The sequence below is a fragment of the Puma concolor genome, chromosome A1 (genome assembly GCF_028749965.1).
Source record: "Puma concolor isolate L17-30 chromosome A1, mPumCon1.1.hap2, whole genome shotgun sequence".
NCBI classification, from domain to species: Eukaryota; Metazoa; Chordata; class Mammalia; order Carnivora; family Felidae; genus Puma; species Puma concolor.
This window is the reverse complement of record NC_141667.1, coordinates 82,620,145-82,646,442: the sequence shown is the minus strand read 5'-3', so window position 1 is coordinate 82,646,442 and position 26,298 is coordinate 82,620,145. Positions and strand designations below refer to the sequence as shown.

At 36.6% G+C, this 26,298-nt stretch overlaps 1 long non-coding RNA gene across 4 annotated transcripts in view; it reads left to right on the top strand.

Moving 5' to 3' along the window:
• Positions 1-26,298, top strand: part of LOC147584263 (uncharacterized) — a 170,553-nt gene that overhangs the window by 5,402 nt on the left and 138,853 nt on the right. For all 4 annotated transcript variants that reach the window (XR_015246604.1, XR_015246540.1, XR_015246511.1 and 1 more), the window contains exons 2-3: positions 12,277-12,347; positions 12,906-12,971. This is a non-coding gene — a long non-coding RNA (uncharacterized LOC147584263). The remainder of the gene's footprint in view (positions 1-12,276; positions 12,348-12,905; positions 12,972-26,298) is intronic.

The window sequence follows — 26,298 nt, the reverse complement described above, 5'->3', positions numbered from 1 at the left end:
TTTCACTTTTAAACATGCTAATAATGAGCCAGATGCCATCAACATGAAGAACAATATTGATAATTAATAATAGCTTATTTTTTTAAGAGTTTGATTTTAAGTAATGTCTACACCCAAAACTCAAACTCACAACCCTGACATCAAGAGTCATATGCTCCACCAACTGAGCCAGTCAGGCCCTTCTATAATAGCTTATTCTTGATGGAACTTTACAGCTTAAAAACAACAAAGTTCCATTGTGTTTTTGAATTCTCTCCCTATTTTGTGAGGTAGCCATTGTTTTATATATTCATTTTACCTTTGAGGTACCTGAGACTCAGAGACACTGTTGGGTTTTGTTGTTGGTCTTGAAAGTAAAACTAAGTTGAAGAGGGCATCTTTTGGGATGAGCACTGGGTGTTGTATGGAAACCAATTTGACAATAAATTTCATATATTAAAAAAAAAAAAAGAAAGTAAAACTAGTCATTTGAGTCACCTACCCGCCCCCACACACAAACTTCAAATATCATATTAAATAGTAAGATGGCAAATAAAGTGATCAATTCATCTTAGGTTCATTATAATTAGCATATTGACTTTACTGAGATTTATGAAAACTAATTCTATTTTTTTGTTCAGCATAATTTGTGATATATTAGAACCTCAGTATAATAAATATGCATAGTATGTGGACACCCATTTGAAAATGCTCATATTATAATTTTAAATTATAAAGGCTTACAGTTGTTATATCTTTGTTTTTATTGAATGTTGCTCCTATCTATGATTTATTTGATAATGAGTCTTTGTTGAAAAGCACAATCCCCAATAATATCACTGTTCCCATGGGAAAATGATACTTTATGACCTGGTTTCTAGAACATGTTATGGTGAAAAGCACAGAATAAACATATCACACATATAAATTCAGAAGGCTTTTTGTTTCTACTTAAAGAATTAGAATTGCAGGCTGCCTTGATTCCATTTTGTTTTTAATCAAGTATCATATTTATCATCTTTGATCTTTTGATCTGTTATGGCCTACTATTTTGGGAGCTTTTGCCATTGCTTTGGATTTTGGAAATTTAAGAGTCAACATGACCCTTACAGGATAAAATATTTACAAAATTAGAAACAAAGCAGGGCAAAGTATGAAGATGAGTGTTATTAGATGAGAAGTACCATAAAGGCACTAATTCAGTGGTATAGGAAGTTCTGGATTGCTAGAACATATTCAGCTTAGGTGTTGGTGTTGGGTGTTGGGAAAAGCTTCATGGAAAAGTTAGCTTTGGAACATCAGAGATTTGTAGTTGTGATAATAAGATTATTGAAACATTCCTTTTTTTTTTTCTTTTTATTTTTTTTAAAGATACTGGCTTCTGTTTTCTTTTTAATTTTTTTTTTTTAACATTTATTTATTGTTGAGAGACAGAGACAGAGTGTGAGCAGGGAAGGGACAGAGAGAGAGGGAGACACAGAATCTGAAGCAAGTTCCAGGCTCTGGGCTGTCAGCACAGAGCCCATTGTGGGGCTCGAACTGACAAACCGTGAGATCATGACCGGAGCTGAAGTCAGATGCTTAGCCAACTGAGCCACCAAGGTGCCCCTGAAACATTCCGAATTTAGGGATCTTAAGAATACTGGTTTGCTATCACAAGGTGTTTTGGTGAAAGACTGTAATCTGGTTTAACTGATATACAGGGCATATGAAAGCCGTTGTGACAGATGCAGATAGAAAGATGTGTTGATGACAGATTGTGAAGAGAGTTTTCATTATTGAATTAAGTACTATGGACTTTTATCTGTGAGCAATGCAGAACCATTGGCATCTTCTGACCAGATAGTGATATACTCTAATCCATAGGTTAGGACTATCCAGATGATAGCAGTATGATTAATGAATTGGAATGGGGGAATACTGGAAAAAGGAAGCTAAATTAGAAAGGCAAAAGGTAATGAGGCCTATGCTAGGATATTGATAATGGGAACAGAGACGAGAAGAAGGATATGAAAGACTTTCTGAAGGCAGAGTTGACTGATTTGACAGCTTTATTTGGGCATGAGAGGTGAGTGAGCATGAGGAACCAAAAATAAGTAGTAGCTTCAAGTTTGTTTGCTAGAAGATAGTATTGATTTGAAAAGAAATAAGGAAATCAGAAGGGGGAGCTGATTTAGGTTAGAGGTGGTGGTACAATATATGAGTGAAAATGTTCAGACATTTGGAATTGTGGGCCTTAGGCCTCGGAGTCAATCCCACTGAAATAATAGTAAGAGTCATAGAATTGGACAAGTCTTCTGAGGGAAGTTTTGAGGAAAGAGGAGGAGAAGAAAAAGAACAGGGGAGTGTACCCAAACTACACCTACTATAAGGGCTGTACACCTCTTTCACATTGAGAACCATGGCTATGGTGGGCCACTGTTACTGACAGGAGTATTTAATACCTACGATATGTATGTATCCCTGTATATATTTCCAAGATTTCCCAGTAGTACCATCATTCTCAGTCATTTACATTCAAATGTATTTTGGAGTGGGAAAAAAAAGAGGGTAGGAAATTAACAGGTGCTTCTCAGGCATTGTGCTTATTTAGGGTACACCCATGGGAATGTGTTGACCTTGGACACTTTATCCATTAGATATATTATGACAGAAAGTAAGTGTTGTAGGCAGTAATGGGGTAGCCTGAAGGCACATTGGTCTGAAATGTACAGGGAACATGAGATGATTGGGGAGAGAATAAGCAGGGTGACCAATGATCAGAGGTGGCTGTATATATCATTTGGAAGGTGAAACAGAGTACTATCAGTCGAATAATGACAGTGTGAAGCTGAAGTGATAATTTGCAAAAAGAATTTAGTAAGAGGTCATTGCTGTTGGTAGTAGCCGCATACTTACTGAATAAATTTCGCTGGGTGTACATTGTACTTAAAGTGATAATGCCCCCTTTAAGTTGTCGGAGCAAATTATTTTAATGATAACTTATTAACAGAAATGTTTTTGTTTTGTGTTTGTGATCTTGAAAGCAAGGCCATTAGAATTAATAAGATAAGTTGCCCTCTGTTTTTGATTCTGTCCTTCTAACCTTTATCTTGAATAAATCACTTCTCTCATGTGTAAAATGATTTAGGTGATTTAAATATGCTGGGTATTTGAATTGTGATTTATCTTCAGGATTTCTCAATTGAGCCAACATTAAAAAATGTAAAAGGTATAAGGTATGATATGATTTACCTGCCAAAGAGTTTTAGCCTCTAACAGGGATATTCACATTTCTTAAAAACAACAACTGTCCAGAATGTTAATGATTTGTTATAACTCTGACTCCTGGTGAAAATACTGGTACTACAGTCAGTGGATTGTATCAAACTTCAATAGTATAGAAAGCTAAGCAGCATGATGTAACTTTGTTAAATGTTGACAAATTGTACATGGAAGAAGAGGTCTGTCCTATGTAATTTTCACTTGGTCAGTATCTTTGCTTCATTTTGAGGGTCCTGAACCTTTAAAAAAAAGTTTTTATTTTGTGATTTAAAAATTAACCTTTTTTGGGTGCGCCTGGGTGGCTCAGTCAGTTGAGCATCCGTCTTCGGCTCAGGTCATGATCTCAGTTTGTGAGTTCGAGCCCCGCGTTGGGCTCTGTGCTGACAGCTTGGAGCCTGGAGCCTGTTTCTGATTCTCTGTCTCCCTCTTTCTCTGTTCCTCCCCTGCTCGTGCTCTGTCTCTCTCTCTCTCTGTCTCTCTCTGTCTCTCTCTCTCTCAAAAATAAATAAATAAATATTAAAAAAATTAAAAAAATTAACCTTTTTTGTTTTATATACTCAGTCTAAACATATAGGTTTTGGGGTGCCTGGGTGGCTCAGTCGGTTAAGCGTCCGACTTCAGCTCAGGTCACCATCTCGCGTTCTGTGAGTTCGAGCCCCGCGTTGGGCTCTGGGCTGATGGCTCAGAGCCTGGAGTCTGCTTCCATTCTGTGTCTCCCTCTTTCTCTGCCCCTCCCCCGTTCATGCTCTGTCTCTCTCTGTCTCAAAAATAAATAAACGTTAAAAAAAAAATTAACAACAACAAAAAAACACATATAGGTTTTAACAGATAGATGTTATTTTTTTAATATTTGCCAAAAAAGAAACATGCCATTGTAAACTTACTTTAAAAATAGAAAATTTGAGGGGCGCCTGGGTGGCGCAGTCGGTTAAGCGTCCGACTTCAGCCAGGTCACGATCTCGCGGTCCATGAGTTCGAGCCCGCGTCAGGCTCTGGGCTGATGGCTCAGAGCCTGGAGCCTGTTTCCGATTCTGTGTCTCCCTCTCTCTCTGCCCCTCCCCCGTTCATGCTCTGTCTCTCTCTGTCCCAAAAAATAAATAAATGTTGAAAAAAAAAATTAAAAAAAAAAATAGAAAATTTGAGGGTTTTTTTTTTTTTTTTTTTTTTGGTTTGCAATGACAGATATCTCTGAAAGTTTACTGTAAAGTATTCAAGTGTTAGTTCAGAATAAACTCTTTAAAATTTATTTTTAATTTACATATGGTAAAATTTACTTTTTTGTATACATTTGACAAGCAGGGCAGTTCTGTCACCCCCAGAAAACTCCCTCGTGCTGTTCCTTTGTAGTCAGACTTTTCTTCTTGACTCTTGTGACAACCACTGATGTGTTCTCTATCCCTATGGTTTTGCTTCTCTAGAATGTTGTATGAATGGACTCATACAGATATAGCCGTTTCAGTGTAACTTTTTGCACTTAGCATAATACATTTGAGATTTATCCATGTTGTTGCATGTATCTGTAGTTTGTTCCTTTTTATTTACTGATCAGTATTTCATTGTATGCATGTTCCACAGTTTTTAGCCACTAGTTGAAGAACATTTATTTGCATCGTATTCAGTTTTTGGTGATTTGGAATAGAGCCACTATAAACATTCACAAATGATTTTTATGTCAACATAAGTCTTACTTCTCTTGGGCAAATACCTAAGAGTGGAATTAACTGCATATAGTAAGTGTATATTTACCTTTTAAGAAACTGCCAAACTGTTTTCAAAGTGGCAGTACTGTTTTGCATTTGAGTTCAGGTTTCTCTGCATACTAACCAGCACTTGGTATTGTTAGTCTTTTGGTTTTAATTTTAGTCATTCTACAGGGTCCATATTAGTATAACGTCGTGGTTTAACTTGAATTCCCCTAATGACTAATGATGTAGCGCATCTTTTCATGTGCTTATTTACCATCCTCATATCTTCTTTGCTGAATTGTCTTTTCAAATATTTAGTCCATTTTTAAAATTGGGTTGTTTGTTTTCATATTGTTGAGGTCTGAAGATTCTTTATATAATCTGGATATAAGTTCTTTGGCAGACAGGTGATTTGCAAATGTTTTGCTCCAGTCTGTGGCATATTTTAAATTCTTTTAAAGCGTCTTAAGCAGGGGGACCTGGGTGGCTCAGTCAGTTAAGCATCTGACTCTGGATTTCTGCTCAGGTCATGATCTCACAGTTTGTGAGTTTGAGCCCTGTGTAGGGCTCTGCACTGACAGCATGAAGCCTGTTTGGGATTCTCTTTCCCTCCCTCTTTGCCCCTTCCCCGCTCATGTATAAGCATTTTCTCTCTCAAAATAAATAAACTTAAAAAAAAAAGTGTCTTATGCAAAGCAAAATGTGTCTTTATAGGGCAATTTTTTTTTTTTTAATTTTGATGAAGTCCAGTTTATAAGTTTTTTATGGATAGTGCTTTTGGTGTTATATCTAAGAACTCTGCCTAGCTAAAAGTCACAAAATTTTTTGCATCTATTTTCCCTAATGTGTTATAGTTTTACATTTACACTGAAGTCTGTAGCCCATTTTGAGTTAATCTTTGTGTAAGATGTGAGGTATATGTATAGGTCCTTTTTTTTTTTTTTGCGTATAGATTTGTACAAAGTAGATGATCTTTTCTCTATTGAACTGCCTTTGCATCTATGTCAAAATTAATTGATCATAGTATTTATGATATGGTTGTATTTCTGGACTCTCTATTCTTTATTGATCTATGTGTCTATCCTTTTGCTAAATACCACACAATGTCCTTATCATAGCTTTATAGTAGAATTAGCTTTCAACCATCTCTGGCAGAAAGAAACAAGTTCTCTGCAGCACACTAGTCAAATTCCTTTTCAATTTTCTTCCAAACAAATAGATTATTCCTACTATCTTCATTCAGTTTACATATTCATTATAAATTCAGCGTGGGCTGTGGTCATACTTCTTATATCCCTTTCCTAGATAGAGAAAAAGCTGTGAACTATGGTATTCAATTATAGCATTCTCTGCATCACCATCAAACTGCAAAATTTTTAAAAAGAACCATTTTCTATGCTGCTCATCTACAGAAGTTCCCCTGATGGGCTTCCCCTCCTCTTACAAACCCACCACCCAGCCTGAGCTGCCTGGACACCCTAACCCCCATTGACAGCCAGCTTCCTGTCTGGTGGAGTGGCGGTTGGTAGAAACCAGCTGTCATGATTCATCCCATTTAAGATTTCTGCCTTTTGAGAAGTGACATTAATAGAGCCAGGCTGAATGATGTCTGATTGAGAGAATTTTATGAAAGAGGTTTGATTTCTGGTGGCTCAGCAATTGAACTTTTTATTTTTTAACAGGTACCTTCCAGTTTCCAGAGTATGTATGAGCTCAGTTAGATAGATAAATGTTTTCATCAAGTGTTTGAACCAGCTGTTAGTTCTTCCTGAAAAACAAACAGGCATGGAAACTTCTGTAAAAAAGTTCTTGCATTACCAATTCTTTAGTAGTTACATAAGCTTTTAGACTTCTGATATTCTCCAAAAGGCAAAAAATTCTCTGCCCAAGGTCTTGTTACATTTTGGATTTGGTGAAAGAATTCTCAGGTGCCTAAGGGATAACCTCACATACCATGAGGACATGGCTTTTCTCTTGGAATGCTGAAGCCAATTTCATGCCTTCACATTTTTGGGGGGTCATTTTGTCAGTTCTTAAGAACTTCATCTTAAAATGAACTTAAGAATATTATTTAAAAGCAGAATATTTGTTAGGAGGTTGAAGAAATTTGCAACCATAGGGACAAGTTTTTGTGCTAGTTGATCAGTAAATACACTGAAAAGAACAATAAAAGAAAAATAAATGGCAAAATACTGATAAGGGAAAAGTGCACTAGCTTTTATGAGTTACCTAAAATTAACATTATCCTCACTTTTGGGAATATGAGAGAAGATGATAATGAAAGAGAAAGACAGTGATTAATTTGGGGAGGTAACAATTCTGGTACCAGTTGTGTGCAGGGAGTGGGAAAGAGAGCCTGTTACTGCAGCCTTGTACAGGGTGCTCAGATTTCTGTAGCAGTGCTGTATTGCATCTATACTATATGCTGAATCATGCACCTAAATATGAAAAGTCAAATTGTGGCTGGAATTTTTCTAGTACTAACAAGTACTGGTTTTCTATAGCCAGTCAAAGTTATGCTAGAAGTAGAACATTTTATAACATTTGGTAGTAACAAGTGATTTTTAGCTTTGGATCGGTGATACCCTAGGGCAGAAGTTATCAAACTTTAGTGTACTAAAGAATCCCCTGGGGAACTTGTTAAAACTTAAGGTCCCTGGGCTCTAGCCCTCAAAGGTTTGATTTAGTAGGTCTGGGGAGTGGTCAAGAATCTGCATTTTAACAACAACCTCACTCCATTTGGTACTCTGAGTCATCTCTCAAGAAGTTGCAAAATTCCCCTAGGAAAAAGTATTGTCCCTCAACTGAATTTTTAAAATACTATTTCACTTAGCATAGTAGGTGTTGTGAAACTTAATGACTGAGTGTCAGAGTTCCAAAGAGGTTAGCACTAACTAGTTTAGATTCCCTAGGTGTGAACTAAGATATAACATGCAATGAACAGTGTACACAGACTTGTTAGATTTCTTTCAATTAGAAATTATTAGTTACACAATTTCCATTTCCGGGTCATCTGTGCCTCCACAGATAGTATTAGATAAGGGAGGTAGACCAGGAAAAGATACCTAGGGAATTTCACAAGGTTCTTTATAATCATTTATTGCCTACTGTGCCCTTAATGATGTTAGTCAGGATCCCATTAAATTAACTGTGAATATACTAATTGGTCCCTTGACGTTAGCTAGGGGGTATCAAATTCTGTGGCTCCACCCCATTCTGGTCATATAGGAGACAATGTAGAAATTGTTGCCTGTGTAAGGGTTCTTTTCTTCCTGGGGACAAGGCATCTGTGGGCCAAGAGAGATTTCTTAAAACATAGCAGGCATCCCTAGAGAATCTTCCTCTAATTCAGACAGGCACCTATGACCTACTTTTAAAAGTAATTTGAAAATCCCATCAAACATAAGCAATCAAAATTCAGATTCTCTATCAGTATTCTGTAGACCTAGCATGGCATCATTTCCATCTGTCCATACCAATGGCTTAAATATATTTTGGACAGGGCTTTCTTCTGTCTTTGTAGCTAAAACAGAACATTTCTAGTTTGTGGATTCAAAGCAAGTATACAAGCAAATACAATATGATGTAAATTGTTTTCTTCTGTACATGAGAAGGGAATCAAATTTGCTAACTTGGTATTGCAGTTGCAGAATTAAAACACCTAAGCCAGAGCTTATTTCTCCTTATTTGAAGCCTGGAGTTTGGGTTCATAAATGTAACTAGCTTATGTGAACCTTTTTTAACTTTTCAAACCAAAACTGACAAGACAAAGTGTTTCACAGAAACTTCCAGAGTTGGAAGGTACTTTAAAGAACATCCAGTCCTATCTCTTACCTAATTTTTGAAACTTATGTTGCTTGTACTTTAACTCTCGCACTAAATTATTAGCTTCTTAAGGGGAAGTTTCCTACTCATATGCATTTCTAATCACCCTGAGATTGTTCAGCTTCTTGAGGAGGAAGGCTTCATTTTGCACAGTTGGCCTAAATAAATATTTGTGAATTTGATCAATAAATTGGCAGATGGGTTTTTTTCATTCCCTATTTTCCTATTGCACAGGTTTGGCTGCCACATTTGCTCAGTTTAGATCCTTGCCCTGTCTCTTGCCAGGTGTATGACCTTTGACAAGTTACTTAACCTCTCTGTACTTTAGTTTTCTGTAAAATGGCCTTCGATAAATGATAGCATGTTCCTGATCACTACCAGCAGAACTTGCTGTCTGAATTTTAATCATTTCAGGGTATGTTCTGTCTAGAAAATATAGTGGGAATACAGAAGTTACCTGAAAGCTGTTGAAAGTATGAAAAATTAAGAGTTACAATTATTTAGTATGTACATACTGGATACACTTTATTAGGATAAATTCCTCATGATTGTAAGTCAAGTCACAACTGTAATAAGGAGTTTTTAGGCTGCTTCAACTCACCTTCCTACAACATAATATGGAAATCACTGGTTTAAAAAACAAACAAACTTCATGATTCAGTTAACAAAGTCAAGATATGTAGGCTCATGTAGAGCAGAGGAGCAAATTAATTGGGTGTTTAGAGTCTGCTATGTTGTAATGAATTGGGTTATCAGGTGGTGACTTAATTAGGCTATTGAATGAATTAACACCCCTGAAATGTGGGAAATTCGCACTTAGCTTTCTCACTTCTGTCAGGGGGCTGGTGGCAGTATCCAAAAGATCAAGATACATTTCTGAAAAAAAATCCAGGTGGTTCATATTACAGAATAGCAAGTATCAGAGGCATTAGGGCCCTATCATGTAATGGTGATAATGTCCCCTATAATATTCACTATGGACAAAATGGGAAAATACAGAGAAATAGAAAGGAGAAGAAAATTAGAAGAAAATTAAAACCACCAGTAATCTCATGCCCTAAGACAACAATTACTGAGAACTTTATATTGAGGAGGGCACCTGTTAGGATGAGCACTGGGTGTTGTATGGAAACCAGTTTGACAATAAATTTTATATTAAAAAAAAACTTTATATACCAGCTCTTCCTAGCCACAATTGTATTTATTTATGAGATTCAAACTGAGATCATTCTACAAATAAAATTTTGTATTTATCCCATTAAACAAACTCACTGAGAGCATCTTTCCAGAAAAAAATACTCTTTAAATTTTGCTTTCTCTTTAGTTATATATGAGATATACTCAATAATATTATTAGTTCAAGATAAAAGATTTAAGTAAAAGGAAGATTGGTACTGCCCAGAGTAGAGAAAGAAGAAAATGAAGAGTAATGTGTTTTATTACTGAATATGACTTTTTTATTCATTAATATATTATTTATGGAACTAGTGCTTCAGAGGAAAGTGGTTTAAGTTCACTAGTGACCTTTTAGGGAGTGGCTCAATAAGTAATAATTCTATGAATGGATTAAGGGAGAGCTTAACATATAGCAACTATCAATATAGTCCTTAAATCCTTAAATCATTTCTCTTTCTCTCTCCCTAAACTTATTCCAAAGCCCCACTTTTTTTTCCCTATTCTGCCACTTAGGAACTTTAATTTTTAAAAGCATAGGAAGTGTTACAGTTGGTCATATCTTTGATTTTAAAATGTAGAAAATATGGAAGCATACCTGGGTAATAGTATAAATACAAAGAATTAGGAGATATGTGCTTACATTCTCGGCATTGGCTTATTTCCATGGTGGAAAGTCTCCTTTAAAGAGAGAGACAGGAAAACATGTTGGTGAGGGATTCCTGGAGCCATCTTACAATAAAGGCTGTTTTGGTACCCATTAGAGTTCACCACTGGGCCCATGCATCAGTTCATCTTTTGATTCCCAATGACCTCTGCAGTACTGACTACATGATTTTCCAGGCCTAATGCAAAGTGAAAATATATGGAGTCCCTCCTTCAAAAGACAATAAAATTAAAATATAAAGCTTTTTCCTTTCTTCCACTGTCTTTTTCTCTATCTGTAATGATGTTTTTATTTGTTATTTAATGTTTCATGTCCTTAGGCATGGGGATACTCACCCAGCAAATGCAGATTCTCACAGAGTCCCATTCTGTACCTAAGCATACATACCACCCACTCACTTCTTGGATTCCCCCCCCCCCCCCACCAGCCACTGGACTGGCCTATGTCCCGGCAAGAGGTAGGGAAGTCATGCCAAGTATCTCCCCTTCCCCTAGGCATGCCACCTGTGGGAACCCATGGTGGATGGGGGACCTCTGAAGGTAGTACAATCTCCATGCTGGAACATGCTGGGTACCTGGATCAGCAGTAGATGAGAGACTTATCTTCCACTTATAAGATGATCACCCCATGGTGCTGTCAGTCTGGGATGTGGATGACTGTCATTAAAACTCCCTGAGTTGTCTCAGGGAGCAAGAGGGCCCATCTGTTTGTGCCCAGAGGGACTGGAGACCAGCAGCATTACTGGATGAGGACCTGGAGGAGTAGGGTCCTGAAGTGCCAGGGCAGCTGAGAACCCATCCCTATAAGGTGGGGAAGTATGATGGTTGGTAAGCTGAGGCTCCAAGCTCCCAGTGCACGCTCTTTAGCCTCTTAGGACTTCACTTAGAAAATTCAAACTCATAGATAAAATTATTATTAAAAAAAAATTATTTTGAGAGAGAGAGAGAGAGAGAAAGCCCACAAGTTGGGGAGGGGGAGAGAGAAGGCGAGACAGAATCCCAAGCAGCCTCCTCACCATCAGTGCAGAGCTTGGCTCAAACTCATGAACTGTGAGATCATGACCTGAGCCGAGATCAAGAGTTTGACACTTAACTGACTGTGCCACCCTGGCACCCCTCAAAGATAAAATTATTAAGTATTTCAAGGCAGAGTATTAACCTCATGTTGGAGGAAGGTCGTCTAAGCTAATACCCTATGTGGCTGAAATGGCTGCATACCAATGAAGCAAACAGACCGTGAGCTTCTGGAATAACCTTTCTGACACTACTTGAATATCACTTTTATTTCTTATATATCAATGCTTCTAAACTTTAATGTGCATGTGAATAATATGCGAGGTTCTTGTTAAAATGTGGATCCTAATTTAGCAGGTCTGGGGTCTGAGATTCTGCATTTCAGACAAGTTCCCAGTGGATGCCATAGCTGGTCTAGGAACCACCTTTCTACACCTGCCTCCCTTAAAAATATTTTATTTGGAAATTATTAGAGACTTACAAGAAGTTACAAAAATTGTAGACTCCTGTATGCTATTCTCTTAACTCCCAATGGTGACATCTTATATGTAACACAAATACAGTATGTGATATGACTATAATATAATATCAAAACTAGGAATTGACATTGGTACTGTAAGATAACAAAAACAATATAATTTAGTAATAAGTTTGATGTCTTTTTTCAAAGGAAAACCATTCATGGATTGAAGGAATACAGTGTCTCACAAACAGTGGAACATTGTTCCTGAGAGATTTGGGGTAAGAGTGAGTTTTATAGAATGTTACAAGAGGCAAATGGAAGCAGGGCATGGTTGGCTAGGATGTTGGGGATTTCCTTGTAAGTCAAACAGTTTCTATTTTCTAGAGTAAGGTAAGCTAGCTAAAGCAGAGTCTCTGGAGGATTGTCATTAGTGTATGTTAAGTTTCCTTGACAGGTGTTTCCTGTGAGAGTAGGCTGACTTAGGTGTACATTCGTGACATAGACTGGGTCACTGGGGTCTCCTCCCTTTTGTTGGTCCTGATATACAAATTTATTTTATCAGTACAGTATTGTTAATTAGACTATCGACCTGGTTCCACTTTTATCATTTTTTTATTTGCATATATATTTGTGTGTGTCTGTGTGTGTCTGTGTCTGTACAGTTATAGGTAATATCATTCCATGTATAAATTTTTGTAACTACCACTGTGATCAGGATATGGAACTGATGAAGAAGAATTATTTTGTGGCCTCCCCCCACTTCCCTGAAGATGGCTATAATACATTGGGAGTTCTCAATAATTCATACAATAACAATGCCTATTCTTTTCTCATAGTGAGAGTTGTCCCCAGAATCCAGCAAACCATGAGGTTGGCAGTTCTAAGTGCGCTGAAGCACTAAGGTGAGGTGAAGTTTTGGGGGCAAAAATGTTGGTCATTGGAGGGAAGTATAACATTCCTTGTCCTAGTGCCTTGCACTCATCCTGGAGGGTGCCTTGTATAAACAAAGTCAAATACAAATTTTGGACAATCATTTTACTTAAAAGAGACATAAGGAAAATGGGAACCAGGTATACCCAGGAGATATCTAGGATTCAGTGTGGGAATTGGTAAATATTAATTGATAATGACAAAGTAAGATGTTCATCATTATACTGTTCAGTGAACTTGGTAATTGCTTTATCTGTGCATTAGACAGACTTCAAACTTCACACATCTTTATGATAATAAGCTTACTTCATAATGCCACTGAAAATAAGACTTGTTAACTATCACATGCCTTGTAAATGGAAAAATATATCAGATTTTGGTAAATATGACTCATAATTATCAACTTCTCTTTTTATTTTGGTGGTATTGCCTGGTGGTTAAAGACATTATTCTTATCAACTGTGTGACCTTGGCCAAGTGACTTAACATTTCTATGGCCCAGTTTTCTTATGTCTAAGTTGGAGATGAGTGTAGGACCTATCACGTAGGGTTGTTGCACAGGTAAAGCACATGCGACAGTGCCTTGCAGAGTGTAAACACTCAATATCAGTTAATGGTATTATTATTATTATTTAGGACTACGTCAGCCTTGAATACACACTTCTACTAACAATTGCCTAAGATTTTGCTTCTTTATATCCAAACCACTGACCTCAACAACTTTTTTATATTGAACATGTGTAGATTTTTAAGGTTAGAGGTTCTTTTAAATATAACCACTCACTGTACAGACAAAAGTTAAACCTATAGGGTCTGGGTTCAAGTTCCAGCACTTACTAATTGCAGACTAATTGTGGGGCTTAGGCAAGGAACTTCCCTAAACCATAGTCTCCTTATCTATAAACAGGGAGAGTGTAACAGTATTTACCCCATAAACTTGTTGTAAAGATTAAATGAAATAATCTATATAAAGTGCTTGGCATGTAATTAGCAGGTTATTGATATTTGCTGTTATTTTTTTTGATATCTGGTTTTCCCAGTAAGTGTACATGGCCCAGAGTTCCAGAGTTATTGGGAGAGATGATGTTAAACGAAATATAAAAGAGCTTCTCTCCAGCCAGGTGATTGATCACACCTTGAGGACATAGAAACTGGAGCTCCTAACAGTATAGATACCCATGTGTTACAGAGACCAAGAACTATTCCCTGATATCCATCCCTTTCTTTTTTTTAATAATTGAACTCTGCCCCTTGCCAGATTTAGGAGGTCACATCGCCAGTAGAGCCAGAAACCACACTTCCCCAGCCTGCATGTTTTTTGCCAATGGAATGGGTACAGCTTCTGTGCTTCCTGACCAGTTACTCCCTAGTTCCTTGTGTCCCCCTTTCCTCTGCTGAGAATGTGATAGTGCATGGACAAGGTAGAGGACCAGCCTCCACCATGGAAGCAAGGCTGCACCCTGAGATTGATGGAGCAGCAAGATTAATTTGATTCTCTGGACAACTTTATGGAGTAGACCTGTCTATGTCACATTGACCTGCCTGTGTAGTATAGGGCTGTTAAATGAGAAAGAAGTAAATTTCTATCTTGTTGGCGCTACTGTATATTGGAGTCTTCTGGTTATAGCACTTTAGACTATATCTTAACTCATTTATCATGACCATCTCTAAAGATGTTGAATGATGGAAAATAGGCATTTTAATAAGATCGCCCAGTAACTGTGATGCCAGCAATCCAGGGACTAGCCTTTGAAAAACACACACTAATGTGCTCTAAAGATGTCACCATGTCTCTAAGCAAAATATAAGTTTTGGAAAGGGGTCTAGAATTTAGAAGATAGGAATAGCCCTTGTTAAAATTTTATTGTACTTGAACTGAAATTTGTTCAAGAATTCTGAATTAATATTCCACCTCATTTTATATCAGCAGTAGGATTACTTTTTAAGTTAAAAAATAGATTTATTAAGTTGAATACCTAAGTTGTTCTTTACATATTATTTGTAATGACCAGAAGAGTGAAAATACTTTGGTATTTCAGGCCATTTGTTGATTGTATAGCATGGATACAAGTAAGAGGTAATTCTGTATATGTTGACTGAGGTACCCAAGATGAATTAAGCTAAAAATAAACAAATAAATATTGCAAAAAAAAAAAAAAAGCACCAGACATAAAGAATACATGTGGTTTGACTCCATTTATTAAAAATCTGAAAATAAGAAAAGTTATGCTGCTTACTATTGTGTGCTTAGGCAGTAAAATTAAAAAGAAAAACAAGAATTAAACCTTTGAGAGGGAGAGTGAAAGAGGGTGGTAATTAGGAGGACTCTAGAGGAGAGCTTCTAAGGGGCTGGAAGTGTTTTACTTTTCTTGTAATTAATTAGTTAATTAATTAATTAGAGAGAGCTAGAGTGCTTGCAAGGTGGAGAGAGGGACAGAGGGGGAGAGAGAGAATCTTAAGCAGGCTCCACGTTCAGCACAGAGCCCAATCCTGGGTTCATTTCCATGACTCTGGGATCATGACTTGAGCTAAAATCAAGAGTTGGCCTCTCAACCAACTGAGCCATCCAGGCACCCTGGTTTTTACTTTGTAATCTGGGTGGTGGTTGCAAGGGGGTTCACTTTGTTATTTTGTACATTTATCTATGTGTATATTAGATTTCACAATAAAAACCTTTTAACGCATATTTCATAACTACATTAGGCATATATATATTCTCTATATCTTCATTTACATATGTTGTGTGTGTGTGTGTGTGTGTGTGTGCACGTATTCCTGTGTACTCATAGAAATTTTACAAAGGACATACGTACACACAAAAGAAAGAGCTATGGGTAATTGTTATTACCTTTGGGTAGTGGGAATGTGGGGTAGGGAACATTTTACTTTGCATTTTACAGTTTGCATTTTATTTACTTATATTTTCTTCATAATCATTTGTTACTTTTTAAAAAATAATCCCTCGGGGCTCCTGGGTGGCTCAGTCGGTTGGGCGGCCGACTTCGGCTCAGGTCATGATCTCGCTGTCCGTGAGTTCGAGCCCGTGTCAGGCTCTGTGCTGACAGCTCAGAGCCTGGAGCCTGTTTCGGATTCTGTGTCTCCCTCTCTCTGACCCTCCCCTGTTCATGCTCTGTCTCTCTCTGTCTCAGAAATAAACGTTTAAAAAAAAAAATAATCCCTCAAATATTGTATGTGAACATACATCATTTTATTTTACATGCCACTGTATTATTGGAATTTTGTTTATAATCTTGTTACTTTAAAAATTCTTTCTCCAAGTTTGCATATGTATACATATGTGTACATTGCATACACATAGTAATACATGCTTGGAAAATTATGGCATGATACTTGTAAAACTCTTCACAGTGGTTACCTCTTAGGAGTACACCTGGGGATAATTAAGAGAAGGGAGACCTTTCACCTTTTACTTTATATAATTCTGGTTCATTTGAACATTTTCTTTTACAGTGAGCATGTGCTACTTTTAAATTCATAGCACACATAATAAAAAAAGTAAAATCTTAAAAAGAAAAAAATGGGGGTGGGGGACACCTGGCTGGTACGGTTGGTAGAGCATGTGACTCTTGATCTCAGGGTCATGAGTTCAAGCCCCACATTGGGGGTAGAGATTACATAAAAAATTAAACTAAAAAAAAAAATAAATAAAATCTTAAATTTATAGCACACACCAAAGGTGATATATAGCATATTCCAGCGTATTTTGTTTTTTAGGCATTGAGGGATAGAAAAAGGTCTACTTAAAAATGTGTCCAATTTGGGGAGAAGGCTCATCTTCAGGAAAAGATATCCTAGAATACAAACCTACATCCCTGCCCATCACACATATGCTAGAGCCTCTGATAATGGGCTAATTTGATGGAATCTTTGAAATTAAATCACAAAGACAGGATTCCTTAAAGGCAAACATGGCTCCTGGCCTGTGGAAAGTATTAGTTATTTGTAGAATTTTTTGGAGAACAGTATCATTTAAACGATATTTCATCCACTAAGGTTTCACTACTTATTGATGCTTTTTTTTTTTTTTTTTTTTTTATAACATGTTAGGTGTTTTTTAGTGAGAGGATTAAGAGGTGCAGAACATGATTGATGAGATGCAACTGGGTGATTTCTGGAAAAAAACTATTAGTGTTTTAGGCCAGTTAGTATTTTAGTCAGCTTTTTAAAAGCATAGGATACAGGAGTGCCTGAGTGGCTCAGTCGGTTAAGTGTCTGACTGTTGACCTTATCTCAGATCTTGATCTTAGGATCTTGAGTTCAGGCCCTGCATTGGGCTCTGCACTGGGTATGGAGCCTACTTAAAAAAAAAAAAAAAAAAAGCATAGAATGCTTTTAAATTGTTAATTTTAATTGTTAAATTAATTTTAAACTTAATTGTTGTTAACAATTTTAAATTGTTAATTAACAGTGATACTTATCCTAATTGTTATAAAGCTCAGGGCAAATGATCTAAAATTCAATAGGAATGAGTTAACCAACAAAAATTCACTCAAAGACTAAATGTATTATACAGAAACAACACTCGTATTAATCAAAGCTCTGATACTGAACTTCATGAGTAACCTTATCTAGATAGATTCAACAATTTGTTGCTGATAATTAGATAATGCCACGAATGATAATCAATAATAATGTTTTGTTGGTAAAAGAGGCAATCAAATACAGAGATGCAGAAGTGAGCTATTCACTGAAATAGAGCTTCTTTGGAATAATGTCCAACAGTGGTATAAAACTGTGCTGACTAAAACAGTAGCAACCAATTAACGTGTGGCTACTGAACACTTGAAGTGTGGCTAGTCTCAGTTAAGATGTGTGTCAAATGCACACCAGATTTGAAGACTTAGTTTAAAAATGGATTATAAACTGTTAATAATAATATTAAAATGTTGATAGTGTCTTAATATTGATTACATGTTGAAATGTTAATAATTTGGATCTATTGGGATGAACAAAAATTATTAAATTTAGTTTCACCTGTTTGTTATTTTTTAATGTGGTTATTAAAATTTTTAAGTTGTCAATGTGGCTCCCATTTATAGCTCACTTTTGTTAGACGGTGCTGGTGTACAAGGTTTGAATTATAAATGAACCGAGAATCAGCATTTTCACTTCCCTTACGTTCCAGATAGGGATACTAATTCCAGAGAGGAAACACAAAGGCACAAACATGATTGGGCAGAAGCGAGGAATAGAGCTTCCATCTTTTGATTCTGTCTCCCTACACAGTTGGCTCCTAATGGAAAATTTGAGGACAGGGAATCAAACTCAGGACACCTACACATTAGAGATCATGTTTCTTTAACATGTGAAGAGCTAGACAATGATTAACAAACAAAAAACAAAACAAACCAAAACATTTCTAAGGACTTGGATTGAGAATAGAGGTTAGAAGACTAACATTCAATTTTACACATCTTTGTGTTACTTTTAAGACTTGGACATGTGTTACTATTAAGAAAGAAAGAAAAAAGGCTGGGATGGAGGGTGAAGCAGACAGATAAGGTTCAAAAGAAACCATAGTTTGAAATTCAAGTTTGGAGATATTTGAAGTGGCTTTTTCTACCATTATCTTTGTTCACATCTCTAGATGCTGTTGGTTAATTCTTTGTGTTCTCTTTGGGGTGGTTTACTTTTTACATTACTAAAGCGAAATCAACTGTTAGAAACTAATTTTTGAATTTGCAGCTGTAGCTTGAAAAACCTATGTTTTCCCTACTTTTATAAGCACAGGCCGGTGAGAATGATTGGTGATTTTGTTTCAAGAGAATTCAAGCTCTCCCTTCTAAAGAGCACTTGCCAACAGACTAGATGTTTCAGTTTGAAGCCATTTGCTACAATCATCCTTGAGATTTTTGCTCATGGCATCCAGAGCTATTATTTCTAAAGACAGATTCTTAGAACACAAGTTTATTTAGCTTCAGAACATACACAGCCTCCTTACTGGAGCAGCTGTACTGAGTTTCTGAATGGAAGGATGATTTCCACAGTGTATTTTATAGCCACACACCATTCCCGAGCATAATCTAAAATACAGATTATGTTTATTTATACTCCTTTATTGTAGGAGAGAAAGACATACTTGGCTAGTCTGAGGGGTAATGTTTACAGCAGCATTTTCTTTTTTTATGGCAGTTTCTTCAGGCCTCTGCATTGTTGACTTTCTTTCTAAACCCCAGAACTTGATTTAGTGGTCTCCTAGCCCAAGACCAGGATAAATGCAGGTTGCCTGTGCTTAACAGGACTCTTGGAGTATGTATGGGTATGGGACAAATTCCTGTTTAACTTTTTGTCAATATTCTCATTTCTTCTTCTTATTTCATTACTTTCAAGCCTTTTAACCCCTGAAACAAAAGATACTCCTGTCCTGGAGACTGATGGCCTCTTTTGTACCCACTTTTCTGAGGCAAGTGCAAGAATTCTAAAGGAACTTTGTTTTTTAACTGTTGAAATGTTTTTGTTTTAAAGTATAACGTATTTATTTTTTTAACTTAAAAAAATTAATTAATTGGTGACCCATCTCTTTTGATAACTATACCAAGTTCTTTATTTCAGATGTCTTTTCTATTTGTATTGTACACTAATTTGTTTTAATTAAAACATTATTAAAAATTTTTGAGTACAGTTGACACTGTTACATTAGTTTCAGGTGTACAACATGGTGATTCAGCATCTCTAGACATTATGCTCTGCTCACTGCAAGTGTAGCTGCCGTCTGTCACCATACACTGTTATAATACCATTGCCTGTATTCCCTCTGCTGTACCTTTTATTTCTGTGACTTATTTATTCCATGACTGGAAGTCTGTATCTCCTGATCCACTTTACCCATTTTGCCCATCTCCCCTTTCCGCTGGTAACTGTCAGTTTGAAGGGACTTTTTTTGTTTGATTTTTTGCAAGTTATTTACCAAACGCATTCTCGGATATCTGAACCCATCTAGAAGCTGAGTAGTCTCATTCTCTTGAATTCCAAACTCTGCATTCATTCATTTCGTAGTTAATTTTAGGCACCTACTATGTGACAGGGTAGAGTTATATCTGTTAGAAATAACCTTGGCACAGTGAAAAATACTGGACAGAGGCCCTTGGACCACTCCTCAGGACCTTTGGAGTGGGAGAAAGGGGGTGGAGAGGAAAAAGTCGACGAGCTGGGATTTCTGAGTATTCTCACCTCCAGAAATAGTCAAATAGCACCTGCAAGCTTTCTCTGCCTCTGGATTGCTGCATGGGGCTTTAAATCACTGGGCTGAGCTCTCTTGACCTTTGCTCACTTGTCTCCACAGCTCCAGAAGCTGGGGCATTTACATATAACCCTTACCTGGGCCCTGGTCTCAGCTCTATCAAAACACCAGCTATTTGACTAGCCAGCAGTTGCTGCTGTTGGTCATTTACCTTGATGTGCAAAAAAGACAGGGCCTCTTTTTAGCATTAAGTGTTAATCATGCTTAAGAGAAGAAGTAGAGGTAGAGCTTCATTGCAGTTCCCTTTTAGAAATGGTTGTCCAATAATAGGGGTCCTCAGTCACACCAGTGGTATTACACAGTGACAGTTTCAGTGATATGTATGTACCTGGGTCCTGTCCTAGACCAATTAAATAAATTATGGGAATGGGACCTGAGGGTGAGTATTTTTGAAAAGCTCACCAGCTAATACACAGCCGATATTAAAAACCACTGGTATTGAAACTGTCAGGCCTTGAAAGGGACAGATGTGGGTGTAAAATCCAGAATTTACCACTTACTAGTTGTAACTCTATGAGGCTCTCTGAGCCTCAGTTTCCTCATCTGTAAAATGAGGATGAAATTGTACCTTCCTTACAGGTAGCTATGTAGCACATAGAAGATACTCAATGAGTAGTGGTTACTGAATAAGGCTATCAGTATTCTGTCTGATATGATAGCCATTAGCCATATGTAACTATCTAAATTAAAATTAGACAAAGTTAAAAACTTGCCCCTAAGTCCCATTAGCCACATTTCAAGGGCTCAACAGCCATATATGGCTAGTGGCTATCATACTGGGTAGCAGAAATGTCAAACATCTCCCTCATTGCAGAAAGTTCTTTAGATTGGAAAACACTCATTTATAACATCTGCTTCAGTAAGACCTAACTTTATTTAGAGAAACGTCATTTTAAACTCTTATGGAAAACCTTCTACATTTGTTTCTGTTAGGTAAACAGCAGGCCTTTTGGCTCGAGCAGAGAAGTGAAGGAAATCCAGGAACCACCTCTTCTATGGAGACTTTTTTCATGTTCCTATATACCTGTAAATGAGTTTACCTCAGGTAAACAAACAAGTGGGAACATCCAATCGATTGTTCAAATAATGATGTCTCCTCCCCTCCCCACCCCACTAGTTCGGAGGCCACGCTCACCAACCATTTAGTCCACTTTTGAAGTAGAACATTAACTTTTCCCTGCCCTGTTTTTTAGTACTACAGGCACTATCAGCGAAGCTGCAACTGGCGTGTGTGTGTGTGTGTGTGTGTGTGTGTGTGTGTGTGTGTGTGTGTGGAAAGTGGAAGAGGAAGGGCCAGTAGCCGGGAGAAAGAACTGGCATTGGGAAGGGAGTATCTGTCATTGGGAAAAGGAAGGCCATAGATAGGATGTATTTTATGATTTTATTATCAGAAATGTTTATTTCAGGTATTTTGATATCTCTTCTATTCTAAAAATTCTTTAGTGTCATTTTTATTTACCTACAGTAGGTAAGAGCACAGGCTCCGAAATCAAACCTCCTGTGTCCAAACCATACTCCATTATGAACTAGCTGAATGACCTTGCACAGATTACTTAACCTTTCTAAGTCTGTTTTTCCATCTGCAAAATGAAGATAAAATATTAGTATCTACACCTCATAGTATCATTGCAAGAATTAAATGACAGAATATATGGAAAGTCTTTGGTATAGGACATAACCCCAGATAAGTGCTCAATGAATTAAAAAAATTATTTAGAGAAAGAATATTTTATTGTCAATAAACAAATGATGTGATACTTTTAACTATAACAAGTATAAGCTAAATATATTCCTCATAAGAGTGTTAAATCTGTTTTAAAATTTATCCATTTGTCATATCTTCTAGAACACGTAGGCTTCTTTTACAGTTTCTGTGTTACATAAATGTTCCACGTGTGCTACTGTACTTGTTTGGTTAAGCATAGGCCTAGCAGCTTGGGAAGTGTCAAAGTCTGAAGAACAAATGTATTGTTGATTCGAGCTACTATGTTAAAAATTGCTAGGGGCGCCTGGGTGGCCCAGTCCGTTGAGCTTCTGACTTCAGCTAGGGTCACTTGATCTCAGGGCTCTTTGCAGCCTCGGGCTCTTTGCTGATGGCTTGGAGCCTGGAGCCTGCTTCACATTCCCTGTCTCTCTCTCGCTCTGCCCCTCCCCCACTTGTGCTCTGTCTCTCTCTGTCTCTCAAAAATAAATAAATGTAAAAAAAAAAAATGCTAATATAACCAAGCAGTCTTAAAAACAATGAAGGTCCTGGTTATCAATGGAAAAGGACCACAACCTACCTCTTAAATTCACTTTATATTTGTTTTGTCTTCCTGCAATGATGTTTTTGTTGGCAAAGTTACTTTATTATTTTTTTTTAATTTAAAAACATGGCATGTCTTCGGGTATTTTATTATTTAGATGTTTCACACCCTTTTGTTTTGTTATGCAGTGTGACAGTGTGACAAACCTAAAAACTAACTCCCCAGTGAGTGGAAAGTGCTATCGTTTATTTTTAGTAAGAAAGCTGTATTGGTTCATATAGCTGCTTTCCCAGCTGAAATAACACAGCAGATTGGTGCTGTTTGAACACTGTTAATTGCTGAAAGTTCTTAAACTAGTAAATAGGCCTGATTAGCTGGAATCCAAACAGCAACCCAAACAGACCAGACCACTTTTGATAAGATAAACACTATACTAACCTTAAACATTCCTTCCTGATTATCTTCCTGTGGTATGAAATGTTAAACTAAAAATATTTTTATTTTTCCTATTTAGAGAGACATCAGGGAAAAATTGTTTGCGATATTTAAAACCAAGTTAAAGGTCATTATGTCCAGTGTATGATTTAGTAGCTAATTATCAGCAATGCTGTTACTAAATCATTAGCCTAGGAGAGTTGAACAGTAAAGGTGGACTAGTTTGTAACAGAAAGTCCTGATATAGAAGATCACATTGTACTCTGTCATTTCTGTTTGGGCAACTACAAACAAACAGTAGTAACTGCAACAAGAGAACAAGGAGCTTTTAATAAATAAAATGTAATAGAAGTTCATTAGGCATCTTAAATCTTGTAACTGGAAAGTTTTCTAGAATAAAACTCCACTTTTGCTCAGCATTTGAAATATTCATTGGAAATACAACTCTAAAATTCCTTTCACCTTCCAGGTTCTAGAGCATTCATATTAAAATTAAGTTTGCTTGAGGCATTTTATTTAATAATTTTTTTAAAATATTTATTTATGTTTAAGAGGCAGAGAGGCAGAGTATAATTGGGGAAGGGCAGAGAGAGAGAGAGAGAGATGGAGATACAAAATCCAAAGTAGGCTCCAGGCTCTGAGGTATCAGTACAGAGCCCGATGTGGGACTTGAACCCACCAGCTGTGAGATCATGACCTGAGCAGAAGTCAGATGCTTAACCGACTGAGCCACCCAGGCGCCCCAGCATTTTATTTAATAATTTAAAAACTATTTTAGTGAAATATTGCTGATGTGAACTGGCGCATTTCCTTAGCCTTAGAAATAGAGACTGGAACAAAACAAAAATTTCCTTACCAATGAAGTATAGAGGGTGAGCCAGTTTTCTAAATTTTCCAGCTCAGAAATTCAAAAATAAGGTAAACTTTTATAAGATTAATAACAATCTCATTGTTTTCTTGGCTCACTATTGAAAAATAGCAAGTAGGAAAAAGAAAAAGAAAACATCTATAGTTCCACTAACCATCATTAAGTATTGGGTATATTAACTTCTAGTCTTTTGTTCTATACTTTAAAAAAAATTAGAGTTGAGCTCATATAGCATATACATTTGCTTAATATTATGGTGTTACTAAAGCTTGTGGCTATGGAAGTATAATAATTTCTTATTGGATATTTAAGTAGTATCAAATTATTTCATATTATAAACAATGCTTTGGTGGAAATATTTGTGCATAAGGGTTACTCTTCCCTCTGACTCTATTTAGCATTATTTCTATAGGATAGAGTCTCAAAAGTGAGAATACACCAGGTCAAAGTTATGAATAATTTTAAGGCTCATATACATTTGCTTTCCAGAAGAGTTAATTAAAACTATATTACCATTAAAGATATATTACTGTATAGAATTATGCCTACTTTACAGCATCGTGGATAGCAATGAACAATTTTACTATGATTTTAATATGATTCTCTCGTGTTTGTATCTTTTAGAGTTTGAAATTATAACCAAATGGGAGGTCATAATTTCGTATAGTCAAATTCATTTGGCACAAAGAAATACTCTGTTTCAAGATTATAGACCATATGGCTGCTAATTGTTGGTGAACTTTAAGATTTCAGGTTGGCTTAGCACAGATGGTGATTTAGATTCTAGTCTGATGGTATTTTAAAAATAATAATAAAAATTATTTTTCCCTGTCTACCTTAAAAAGTATCTGAGGCACTAGTATATTTTGCTTTTAGTGGCTGAATTAGATCTTATTAAACTACCTTTTTCCAGGTAATAACTATATACTCTGGAACATGTGAATAATAATAATAAAAAGTAGGTACTTGAAGGGGCAGGAGAATGGACAGAAGCAGACAGATCTTGGTGAGAAATCCATGCTTGGAGGAGGTGAAGGAGATTAAAGAGGACTTAAATAAGTAGAAAGACAAACAATATTTATAGGTTGGAAAACTGTAAGTTGGTAAGATGGCAATTCTTCCAGAATTGATACATAGAGTCATTACAATCCTGGTCAAGATCCTAGCCAGCTTTTAAAGTTTTTATTTTCTTTATTTTTATTTATTTTTTATTTTTTGAGAAAGGCAGAGAGAGAGAGAGAATCTCAAACAAGGTCTGTGCTGACAGCGCAGAGCTAGATGCAGGGCTCAAATTCACAAAACTGAGATCATGACCTGAGCTGAAATCAAGAGTTGGGCACTTAACCGACTGAGCCACTCAGGCACCCCCCTTTTTAAAAGTTTTTACTTACTTACTATTTATTTTTAGAGAACTAACCGGCTTTTAAAAAAGGAAATTGACTTCAAGGTTAACCTTATTAGTGATTCCATGTAGATAGCAGGTATCTCCTGACATTATGTAGTGAGAAGTATATTTAACCTCTGGGGCATTCTTTCTGAAAACCCATGAGTACAGCCTAATCATGAGAAAAACATCACATAAACCAAATTAGGGGACATTTTACAAAATAACTGAAAAGTCATGCATGAAAAGCAAAGAAAGTCTAAGCGCTATCATAGTCTAGAGGAGAGAGAGAAGACATGATGGTTAAATGCAATATAGTATTCTAGACTGGGTCCTGGAAGAAAAAACTGGTGAAATCCAACTTAAATCATCTGTTTAATTAATAGCAATGTACCAATGTTGGTTTCTTAGTTTAGAGAGATGTACCACAATAATGTACAATGGTAACATTAGGGGAAACAGAAACTAGGTGAGCAGTATATGAGGACTCTCTTTGCATGTTTTCTGCAAATCTAAAGTGATTCCAAAATAAAACGTTTATTAAAGTGGGGTTCCTGGGTGGTCCAGTCAGTTAAGGGTCTCACTTGATTTTGACTCAGGTCATGATCTCATAGTTGGCGGGTTTGAGCCCTGCATCTGGCTCTGTGCTGACAGCAGAGCTTCCTTGGGATTCTCTTTCCTCTCTCTTTGCCACTTACCCCGCTCATGCTCTCTCTCTCATTCTCAAAATTAAATAAACTTAAAAAAAAGTTTTTTAAAGAAAAAATAAATTGACAAGCTTATTCTAAAAAGTATGGAAAAGCAGGGAACCTAGAATGGCCAAAATAATTTTGAAAAAGAATAAAGTATTTATAGTACCTAATTTTAAGACTTATTATAAACCTACAATAATCAGGAGTGTGTGGTATTGGCTTAGGGTAGACATATAGAAATGGAACATAATAGAGAGCTTAGAATATATCCCAATTTATAATGATTTTCAAATTAAGTGCCCAGGTGAAAGGCACTTAGGCACTAAAGGATAGTCTTTTCCACAAAGGTGCTAAAACAACTGAATATCTCTATGGAAAAAAAAAATGAACTTTGATCCTTACCTCACCCTTAT